The sequence below is a fragment of the Anoplolepis gracilipes genome, chromosome 3 (genome assembly GCF_047496725.1).
Source record: "Anoplolepis gracilipes chromosome 3, ASM4749672v1, whole genome shotgun sequence".
Taxonomy (NCBI): domain Eukaryota; kingdom Metazoa; phylum Arthropoda; class Insecta; order Hymenoptera; family Formicidae; genus Anoplolepis; species Anoplolepis gracilipes.
This window is the reverse complement of record NC_132972.1, coordinates 17,941,636-17,954,228: the sequence shown is the minus strand read 5'-3', so window position 1 is coordinate 17,954,228 and position 12,593 is coordinate 17,941,636. Positions and strand designations below refer to the sequence as shown.

Genomic DNA, 12,593 nt, shown 5'->3' with positions numbered 1-12,593 from the left:
AAACATGTGTACAATGATCATGTAAATACTGACATGTCATACAACGATTTTCACGCATTATGCCAGAAATGCTGGTAGCACAAGTATGGATTCATAGTTATTGATAAAGACAGCTCGCTGACCAATGGACGATATAGAAAAGGATTTAATGAATTTGCGATACTGTAGAGAGGTTAGTCGCTGTCGACACATCAGTCTAACAACGTCTACAAAATATCCATCATGATAAACAAAATGATGCTGATGATGAACATGAAAAGATTGTGAAAGAGATTGCAAAAACGAGTGAATCAATTCGCAAAAAATATCACGCTTTAAAAACTGGTAAAATTGAGGAAGATGTCGCTTTGGAGAGACATTTTAGGCTAATCACTGAACCTCTAAAACAAATTGTTGAGAATACCATCGATGTAGAATCTGATGCATCGAAAGTGGAGTCGTTTGGTATACCCAAAGAAGAACAAGAGAGCATAAAGCAGAAACAATTAAACATTTCACTGATTTATGAAAAAAAATCAAATGGGGGACAAAAACGATCAAACGATTCATTAATAACTTCTACACCAAATCAATCAAAGCGAATGAAACAATCGACTCCGATAAAAGCTGTACAACAACCTCAAATAATCTCGTCTCCTTCTGTTGAAGAAATTTTTGAGACCACACCCGAAGCGGTTGTGACGTCGGTTCAACGTCAATTACAAACATCCGAGGGTCAGAATATGTTGCGAGAACATCTTGGTCCGCTCGGACAAAGATATATCGGAGCAATTTTGAGCCAAGATAACTCTAAAAGATAAATAACGAGATGGATTACGTATACGGTGTTAAATTTTCCGACGAAGGAATGATGCTCGGCGATAAACATTTCGAAGTGGATAAGAATGATAATATAATCATCAATGGTGTAAAATATGCGGGGACGCCGGGTCTCTATGAATTAATTTTCAAGAGAATTCCCGACGATGCTGTATATACAAAGAACGATATGCATAAATATAAAAGTATATTACTGGCGACAAACCCGCATAGACGTGATAGTAATGTGCGTAATCCAATATTAGGTAACAAAGAATACAAATATAAATATATAATCGCTTCATTATTTCCTATCAAAAGAAAAATTAGAAAAGGTATAAACCTACCACGCACTATAACACTGAGTGAGAATAAAATTGAATACGTACATTGTAACGATCCCAACGAATTGGTAGATCGTTTGCGGCTGCTGGAAGCTTCGCGTCGAGCAGGTAACAATGCTCATGGCAATGAAATCATGTCAATTATCGAAGAGCTTCACGAGGCGGGTTTTATTATAAATTAAACAACATGTTGACGATAGTAGTCAAAACATTTCGTATTGAAATGTCAATAAATTTGGAGTATCGCTCGGTACGTCGAATAATACATACTATGAATGGAACGGATTACTAAGAACGTATGTGCGAGATAACGCTCTGTGTCTGACTAGCGCCGGCTTTGACGCAAGGTTGCGCAAGATACGACGTGTAGTGCAACCGGAAGATGATAACGATGCTGCTAACAAACAGTACGTTGAAATGAGTGTTGAACTTTTGAGGAATAGGCTGAAAGAAATTGAGGAAACAATTATTGCGCTCGAAACGCACGTGCAAACGCTTCAGATAATGATGCATGAAATGCAGAAAATACTTCAGACACGTGTGCAAACTACATCCAACTCAAGAAAAGATACATAAAGAATTATACATGAACTTTTACATTATTATGAAATATGCCACGATCAAATATGCAAGAAAAGAAAAACAACTCTGAAAAGTGACTGCTCGTGGAAGAATTGCACGCTCCGGCGAGAAGAAATTTTCCGCGTAGACGCGTCATAGTATGCGGATACGATGATCTGTGGCAGGCAAACGTGGTTGAGATGCGTCCTTATGCACGAGTCAACAAAGGTTTCAATTACATACTCACTGTTATTGATGTGCTGAGCAAGTATGCGTGGGCCATACCGCTCAAAAGTAAGAGCGGAAACGAAATGTCTGAAACGATCGCGAAACTAATTCGAGATGGTGGAAGATGTCCGAAAAATTTTCAAACAGACAGAGGAAAGGAATTTTATAATGCAAATGTGCAAAAACTCATGAAGAAACATAACATTAATCATTATTCAATGTATTCCATTATGAAAGCCTCGATCGTGGAACGATTCAACCGCACTTTAAAGAACAATATGTGAAAATTGTTTACGCTAAATAGTAATTACAAGTGGATCGACGTTTTATCCCAACTCGTTGCAGAATATAACGCGCGAAAACATCGCACTATCAATATGAGACCTATCGATGTCACTCCAACAATCGCTGATAGACTTTTAAATACAGTATACAATGTAAAAATTGCTGCTCCAGCGAGATTCAAAGTGGGTGATTCGATACGTGTAAGTACATTCAAGACCATTTTCGATAAAGGTTACACATCAAATTGGTCGACCGAAGTGTTTAAAATTGTCAAAATACTAATTCCGCGATATATATATTAAAAGATTCGCGCGGAAATCCAGTAGCCGGAGGACTCTACGAATACGAACTACAACGTGTTGCTAACCCCGACGTGTATCTCATGGAAAAGGTGATACGTAAAAAAGGAGATGAAGTTTTTGTGAAATGGCTGGGACTTGATAAATCGCACAACTCTTGGATACATAAAAAGAATTTAATATAAACATATAACATAATAAAAATATACATAAATTTACATGAATGAATATATATATTGTGACCGTAAATTTTATTTTTGGCTAAAACTCGTGTACGCTCCTTGATACAGTTCTTGGCCGATGGACTGGTCTACGGCACACCTTCGGCGCGGTCGCTTAATTGATCGTGATTCGGTTCTATTAAAACGATAACGTTTGGGCGCCAGGCGCGAAAATCCGCGCCGTCTCAAATTAACACAATTTTGGCAGGTTGCTCAATCTCGAGAAGCAATTACGATCGCAACGACAACTAACGCGGCTAGTCGAAACTCAAGCGGCAGAGGGGGGGTTGCATAGGAGCTGAACGGGATCGAGAATCGATATTTAGTCAGGGAGAGTCTCCCGGGAAAACAGACACAATTATTACTTGGAAGAATAAATATATTTGACAAGTATTAGGGGGATAAATGTAGTACATAAGAAAACTTTCGGTGTGGAGCGAGAAAGCCTTTCCGAGCGAGTTATCTTAAATGCGACAACTAGACAAATACGTCGCACGCTCGAGACATGTGAAGGGCGCGTGACGGCGCGATGTCGCGGCCGAGGGATCTCGAGTTACGCGTGATTTCGTAGGAATTCCGACTTTTTCGTAGATTGCTCACTTGTTAGGGTCGTGGCGATCGTAGAAATATTTTATTCAATTATAGGTATCAGATCTCGGCCACGAATCGCCCGTTGATCGCGCTAATCGATTTACGCTAATACTTCGGGAATATATGTAAACATGTGCGGTCGGCCCGCATCGATCTCCGCCATCGATCGCCACGGTATTAATGGCATGTACTATACGGCGTAGGAAGTCCCTCTAACAAGCGAAATACGCAGATCCGACGTCCGTGTGCGCAAATTTACATTAGACAAAATGACGGTACAGTAATTGTTCCCGGATCGCGAGTCGATAAGTAGCGCGGAGCGAGAAGTCGCACGCGACACGCGGTATACGAGCTCGCTTTCCGACGGATACAATTTAACACGCGGTAACAGATTTCGACAACTAAACGGTACGTGATACGGTAATACAATAATGACTATCGGCGGCGAGTATTGAGAGAAACGTTATGCCCTTCTACGACTCGGACGAAATGTGGCCCTCGCGAATCTCATTAACCGTACGGCAACAAATACGCGACGGCGGAATAAAATCTCCCCGCTAATCGCGACAACTAAAATTACGGTAATTATCACAGGATCCGTTCGCCCGAATCGCACGAGTTACCGGTTTGGCGGCCTTACAATCTTTCCTTCTCTCTGTCGTCCGATCTCTCACAGGATGATCCTTGCTAATCGGGTCGATAGGCCTGTCGTCCTCGATCGCTCACCGAACAGTGACAAGCGTGAGGCTTGCGGGAGGCACGTCGACGACATCGTACATAATCAGGCCACCTGCGGCGCTATCGTGGTCCTTAGGGCCAATCACGGCCGCTCCTTATCGCGGCCCGTTCGATTCGGGTTATCGATCCTATGATCCTTCGGTCTCCGCGAGGCAACTTCCCGATGCGGCTTATTGGCAGCTTCCGGTCGGCTCGGTCCGTGCCCTTGGCTTCCCCGAACCCCATGGTTGAGTCCGACCTTTCAGCTCCATAGTCGGGGCTCCGATGCTCAATACGTCGGGAGTGGCCATCCCCTTGACCGTTCTTTCCCGGTCTTTCGCTCTCGGTACGCTTCTGCGGGTATAAACCTTTTAACGGCAGCCGATGTCTCCGCTGATTTATGAATTGTTAAATAAAATGTACGGTCTTTACCGGGCGCGATCTCTCCGCAGTCCTTGGCCTTCGCTCGCCATCACCACTAGGCTCCTCGGACCCGCGCAGCTGTCGACTATAGGTTGTTGTCGCCAAACTCGCAAATAACGCGCGAATATAAAAAAGTAAATTTCGCAGGACGCTCTCTCTATAATTCAAGGACGCAGGCCCCGCGAAAACCCTTCCCGATCGGGCCTTTCGGCCCTTGTGACGGACGAAAGAAAACGTCACGTCACAACTCCCCCTTCCCAGGAGAGGACCGAGGAGGTCTAGACCGGCGACAGCGTCGACGACCGTCAAACCTGCAATACTTTAAAAAGGCAGAAATCTTTCCACACAACAAGACAACAAACAACCAGAGAAAACGGACTATTACGACTCTCTCTCTCTCTTCGCGCGGACCGCTCGTACCCTGTCGGTCACACCTCTGTGAAGTTGGCATCGCATTTTTTAAAATCGTAAATTTCAGCGAGAGTTCCGTTTGCACCCCAAATAGTTCTACAGTTCTTGGTAGGTTTTAGAAATAGTTCCGGCGAAATACCATAAAAATGGCATTTTGAAAATATGAGGTGCTAACTTCTCGTGGCACCGCAACATGCGAAAAATAGCATTTAAATCATACTATCTTATAGTTCTCGAAGTTCTATAGTTCCTGATACTTTTTAACAATAGTTCTGACCGTTAAATATTAAAAAAATTTTTTTTTAACTCGAAAACGGCACCTCATTTTTCGATAAAAGTGGTCAAAACTTTTTTGTTCTTGGTTCTACAGATTCGAGCTTTAATAACTTTCGATAGAACTCGTCGAGGTGCAAACAGAACTGTCATCAGAACGCCAGAAATGCGAAAAAAATTTCACCCCCTTAGGGACTTTGAAATTTTCGGACGCGTATAACTAAAAATGGTCAGAACTTTTTTGTTCTTGGTTCTACAGTTTTGAGCCTTCATAACTTTCAAGAGAACTCGTTGGGGTGCGAACGGAACTCTCATTGGAACGCTAGAATTGCGAAAAAAATTTCACCCCCTTAGGGACTTAGAAGTTTTCGGACGCGTATAACTAAAAATGGTCATAACTTTTTTGTTCTTGGTTCTACAGCTTCGAGCCTTCATAACTTTCGAGAGAACTCGTCGGGGTGCGAACTGATAAAAAAAACTTTGTGCTTATGGATGACTTGATGGACATTTCATCCGATTCGTTCGAGTTGTCCGATTTTTCCGAGTCGCCTGATTCACTCTTGATGAACATTTCATCCGATTCATCCGATTCGTCTGATTTGTTCGAGTTTGCCGAGTCGTCCGATTCGATGGACTTTTCGTCCGAACATTCTGGTTTGGATGTAGAATCTTTACACGATAGTGTTCTTGACGGTAATTCTAGTGATTTCAGTGATGTTGTGGAACCTATTATTCGTACGTTAGATGATGTACAAGTTCGTACATATAATGAAATGAAACGGCTGTGCATTATATCTTTTTATTATAAACCTGAGATTTCTGTTAAACACTGTATATCGTGTTTCATGCGATTGCCGGAAAGGTCACAGATTGGTAGTGATGTGGTGCGCACACATCAAAGTGAAGTTTATCAACAGATCCATGATTTATATGAATGCGGTGGATATCTGAGACTGCTGTATCAATTAATACCGTGCAATTTTTGTCCGTTTTGTACGAAAGAAGACTAATGCATGAAAAATAAAAACTATTATTGTGTAAGTGTTGCGATAAGATGCAGTGGAGAGAACACTCCGACGCCCTCGATGGCTCTGTGACTTCTATGGTGCAGTTTTTACAAAATCGTGAAATTGGTTTACCAAAGACTTATACAAAATCGCTAAAACTGTTTTTCGAGATCCGTGACAATATAGATATTTTATGTGATGTGATCAATGAGGATACTGTAGTAGAACTTTTACAATTTGAAGATCCTGTTGTTCCGGAAATAAAGTATCTTCGAAGAGTGAGGCTGCTACTGATAAAAAGATTAAGAAGGATAGACTTTTTAGAAGAGAGAAGAAAGCGACTTGCCTCTCACGCAATTAATACACGCATGTGGTAAACAAAGAAGTTCTGCATGATTTGTGTGTGTATTTATCATTTTTATAAAATTTTAAAGATGCTAATAATGATGTTTTTTTTTCAGAAGACGTTGTGGTGCTCTCCCTCCCTCCCCTTATTTTAATTTTTATCTTTAATATTATCTATTTTATATTGTATATTTTATATTTTTTATGCTGTTCAATTAGAATTATCTGTATGAATGCCGTGTGGAGCGACAGTTCGCGTCAGTCAGCTTTTAATTTTTTTATCAGCTGTGAAGAGTAAGCATTCGTACTAATTCTTATGTCATGCTCATCCCCTACCCATTTTTTTCATCGAGACGTTACCTAGCTCTCGCTGGAGCTAGCATAAAATATCTGACCGTGATCCAGTGAGTACATTTGTGGAGTGAATAAAAAAAGTTTAAAGTTAAACATGTCACAAATTGTTTCATTTATGCATGCAATGTTTGAGACGGGATTCTGCCGCATACGGCTACCCGAGTGGGTTACTTATCGCCGGTACCATCGCCGCGCACTTCGGCAAGCGCGAAATATGGCCCGCGCCTTATTCCAGGCGCTACTGGAGGTCCTGTTTAGAAATGTAAGTAGTTTTTATTATTATTTTTATACGCTTTTTTTATTTATAATATATTTATGTTTTTTTATAGATTTTCGAAATAGAAGCTATCCTGTGCTTGGATACATTAGCATAGCGCACATGGAGGAGGTGCGCTGGGTGCGGGCCTATCACTAGGAGTGCGCGGAGTGGGAGAATTTGTGGAGCGATGGCCCCCGCTCTCGAATGTTAGACGAGGTCTATTTACACATGTACGTCGACATTTTCTGTCTCCGCAGGCTGTTCGGAGAGGAGTCCTATCGTAAGTATGCTCAAATTTTAAATATTTATTTTAAAATACTAATAAAAATGTTCATTTTCTTTTCTGTTACAGCCCCTGCTCCCGCTTTTTAGACGCGGAGTACCCGAAAATGTACGTTGACATTTTCTGTCTCCGCAGATTGTTCGGAGAGGAGCCCCTCATACTGTGAGTATGCTCAAATTTTAAATATTTTTTAAAAAATGTTAATAAAAATGTACATTTTCTTTTCTGTTACAAAAGCAGCCGTCGCGAGTTCCCCCTCCGTCTCTCTCCCGCCGATTTTTAGTTTTTATTAAATTTTATATTTTATAATTTTCAATTTTATATATATATATATATATATATATATATATATACATATATTAGATCGTAGATTTTTCATATTTTATATTTTATCTTTTCTTTTTTATATTTAAAATTTTATATTTTATATCTTTTTATATTTTAGATTTTATATATATTATATTTTATATCTTTTTTATTATATTTTATATATTAGATTTTAGATTTTTTTATATTTTATATCTTTTTATATTTTATATTTAAAAAAAACACACACACTTTATATGTACACACATACACATTTTTTATGATTAAAAATTTTGTTAATGGTAAATATGTGTATTGAGTTTTGCGTCTTCATTATCTATCCCATCCTTCTTCCTCTTCTTAGGATTAATTAGATAATATTTAATATATATAAAAAATAAGATATAATAATAATAATAATAATAATAATAATAATATAATAATATAATAATATAATATATAAAAAATTTAATCTGTTTTCTCGCGTACGCCTTAGCCTCCGTCTTATCGCGCTCCCGCTATTCTTTCCCCTCATCCTTCTTCTTTCTCTCTCACACTATCTTTCTATTGTAATCTTCTCCTTTTCCCACCACTCATGCTCTCATTGTCCTACGCTATGTACAATGTGCATAGCGCTCTCCTTATCCTATCCTATACTACGCGTTTCCGTCTATCGCGTTGCGAACGCCTATCGCGCCGTCTCTCTCTACCGCGTTGCGAACGCCTATCGCGCTGTCTCTCTCTCTCTCTATCCATCATCCTACTCGCGGACCTCTCTTCCCTCTCCGCAAACCCCTCGTCTACGACCGTGTTGCGGACCTCTCCCTCCTCTCCGCAAACCCCTCGCCTACTGGCCGCGTCGCGGACCTCTCCCCCTCCCCGCGTATCCCTCGTCTACAAACCGCGCCGCGGACCTGCGTGACGTCATCCCCCGCGCCCGCGGTTTCCCCCGCCCCCGCACCCCCCTCAAGCACCTGGGTTAGAATCTCTTTTAACACTACAAAAGTATATATCGAGAAATGATAAATCTTTTAGCTGAATGCGAACGTTACGTTCTATTTCCTTGCTATTACTCTTGATCAGAAGTTTTATAATACTGCTATTAATGTTACTATTGATAGAAAGATTTATCTCTATTTCGTTCATTAAATATCGCGCACATTCGTTGACACTGTTGGAAATTAAATTTAGTTGATTCAAACGAGCGTTTACACATCCAACTATATTTTCCAGTCCCAGAAAGATTGCTCTCTGCATTACTATCGCAACGCTGTAAGTTTTCCGTTTCTTCGGTGTAGGTCCGTTTGCGTTCGTATCTTCGATGTTTTCGGAAGGAAGATCTTCTTGTACGTTTTCGCGATACGCTACTAGCACAGCTCTAGCACCATATGCGGTAGTAAAATTTATAATTATTTTGTCGATGATAATCGTACTCTGCTTAATTTTATCACCGTTTAAGTACAAAGACATCTGTTCCATGTTTTCTTGAAATTTCTGCCACGATTCCATATCGAAGCAAATTCCTTCAGCGCTATGAGATGATAATTTAACAATCGGTAGAAAATCCAGTTCCTCTCCATCCATCGCCATAAGGCCCACATGAATTTTCTTCGTATAGGATGATTTCAGGCCATATGTTGTAGATAACAACATACGTTGCAGTTCGATTTTTCCCACGAAATTGCATTCTGACTTAGAAGCGCTGACTGAATACAAGGATTTCTTGAAATTTGAAATTTCCTTACGTTTATCCATGATAGCTGCTTCTGCGTAGAAAATCGAAGTTCGAATAATCGCGCTCAGAGTACAAACAAAAACAACGAACTTTTACAGTTGAACTTGCTAGTTCGGATGGCAGGAAACGACTGAACTTAATTTTCCCGAATACTTAAATTAGAAAGATGAAATAGAAAAGTGATGGGAAAAATGCGCGCGCTGAGTAATAAAAAATTATGTGTATGGAATTTTAAATCAATTTAAAAAATAGATTATAAAAATGTGCGTTACCTTCCATAGTTTGCATTGTGTCGCGTAAAGTTCAGAGAATAATATTTTTATAACGTAGTTTTACAAAAATCGTGAAAAATATAATAAAAGAAAATTTTTCATATACAGGGTGGACTATTTTAATCCATCCAGTTGAATATCTCGAAAACCAAGCCCGGGAGAGAAAAATGTTTCAGACAAAAGTTGTATGGTTTCGAGGGGGCCATAAGATGGTACCATTGGTTTGACCTTGAAAAGTCATTTAAAGGTCACTCCAAGTTTTTTAAATGGAACACCCTATATATTTTTACATATTCTTGTAGCTCATCTCGAGAGCTTTTCAAAACACTTATGACAAAGTATTTTTTGAGTTATAAGGCTTCAAAGTTGCAGTATTTTGACATAAAATACAAAATATCTCATAAAAAATTCATTTTTTTATTATCTTACTCTAATACTTTTATGCACAGAATAATGAGACAAATCAATTGGTGTAAAGAAAACACATAATTATGTTAAAGTAAAAATGTGTAACTGTTAGTTGCAAATTCAGATTTTTACTTTAACATAATTATGTGTTTTAATTATGCCAATTGATTCGTCTCGTTATTCTGTGCATAAAAGTATTAGAATAAGATAATAAAAAAATGAATATTTTATGAGATATTTTGTATTTTATGTCAAAATATTGCAACTTTGAAGCCTTATAACTCAAAAAATGCTTAATGAAAAATACTTTGTCATAAGTGTTTTGAAAAGCTCTCGAGACGAGCTACAAGAATATGTAAAAATATATAGGGTGTTCCATTTAAAAAACTTAAAGTGACCTTTAAATGACTTTTCAAGGTCAAACCAATGGTACCACTTTATGGCCCCCTCGAAACCATACAACTTTTGTCTGAAACATTTTTTTCTCCCGGGCTTGGTTTTTGAGATATTCGACTGGATGGATTAAAATGGTCCACCCTGTATATGTATATACAGGGTGTCCCAGAACAACCTTCCGTCCGTAAAATGACGTATTTCTGACACAATTCTAAGACAATTTTTCCTTTACCAAAATTTGATTTGAAGCGTAGTTTTTGTGTTATAAGCAAAAATAGCTAGCAAATCACGCGTCGAGTATAGAAGGCAGGCAGGAGCGGCGCGGCGCGGCGCACCGCGAGCGCGGCCGCAGCTGACCGTCCGACGGGTGATTACCGCCGCATGAGTTGCTAACTATTTTATCTTATAGCATAAAATTATGCTTTAAATAAAATTTTGGTAAAGAAGAAAATGTCTTATAATTACGTCAGGAATAAGTGTTTCTTAAAATAACATTGGACGCTGCGATCAGCTGATTGCTACACGCGATGTGTCTCTCAGCTGAGCCGAAAAATCAATATATCGATCAGTCTGAAGTCGTTGACAATGTCGATGACAATTGATTTAACTCAAAAACTAAGCTTCAAATAAAATTTTGGTAAAGGAAAAATTGTCTTAGAATTGTGTCAGAAATACGTCATTTTACGGACGGAAGGTTGTTCTGGGACACCCGGTATACACATATATATATATATATATATATATATATATATATATATATATATATTTATATATAAAATTGTATTCAATATAAATTTAGAGAAAGAATTTCTAAAACGTGCCAAGAAAAAAAACAAAACCTTGCGTCACATATAAAAGTTATAAAAAAAAGATATTTATTTATTGCTTGTTGGTTTTTCCAAAATTTTTTCACGACACATTTCTTATAGCAAGCCGCCGAGAAAATAAAGAAAATAATAAAGATTACCGAAATTTTTTCACGACATATTTCTTATAACGAGCCGACGCGGAAATAAAGAAAATAATAAAGATTACTTCACGTAACAAAAAAGGAATAATCGTTTATTGCTTGCTGGTTTTTCCGAAATTTTTTCACGACATATTTCTTATAAAGTGCCGCCGGGAAAATAAAGAAAATAATAAAGATTACTTCACGTAACAAAAAAAAAGGAATAAGTGTTTATTGCTTGTTGGTTTTTCCGAAATTTTTTTCACGATATATTTCTTATAAATAGTCGACGAGAAAATAAAGAAAATAATAAACATTACCGAAATTTTTTCACGACATATTTCTTATAACGAGCCGCCGCGGAAATAAAGAAAATAATAAAGATTACTTCACGTAACAAAAAAGGAATAATCGTTATTACTGTACGTAACAAAAAAAGAAATGTAAACGTGGGAAATAGATTATTTCCAAAACTTTCTTTGAACTTACCGTTAATCCATCATAAAAGAAGAAAATATAATAATAAAACATTCTTTTGAAGGTTTTGCATTGTATTGTCCTATTGCATTTTGTTTAATAACCTGACCAATGCAAAATCAAAGAATTTTCCCCTCTTCCTAAAGAGGCGTTTTCTTTAAAATGTATAAATATGGTTCTCCGTATTGGAAAAAGTACATTTCAAGTTCCGAATTTGAATTGTATTCATCACGTGAGTTACAGTGCAAATAATTAATTATCATGACGAATCTTAAAAACGTTGTAGAAATTTGCCTTTCACTGGCACAGAGTTTGTGCGGCAAGAAATTTGACAAATTGTTATCGGGATTAACAAGCGACGACGAAAAAAATTATCGCGTCTCCGGAAAGTTCGCTGGTGAGTGTCCTAGCGTGGTGCTCGCGGTATTATTCCGCCTAGGGCATTTTTGCAATTTTCGCGAACTTTTGAATATCGCCAAAGAAGTTATCGAATCGCGGATCTGTTTTGGTGAAAAAGAGAGCAATGCTGGTGGGCATATAGAATTTCTTCGGCTGCATTTTCATCGATTTCTCCAGAATTCGAATGGTAAGTTTTTATTTTTACTTTTATCGGTTTTAAAATTATAAAATATGTTATTTAAATCAAACAAT

The 12,593-nt window shown here is 38.2% G+C and overlaps 1 pseudogene; it reads left to right on the top strand.

Annotated features, from left to right (window-relative positions):
* Window positions 1–581: 581 nt before the first annotated feature.
* Window positions 582–1,324, top strand: LOC140663649 (uncharacterized; annotated as a pseudogene).
* The last annotated feature ends 11,269 nt before the right edge of the window (window positions 1,325–12,593 follow it).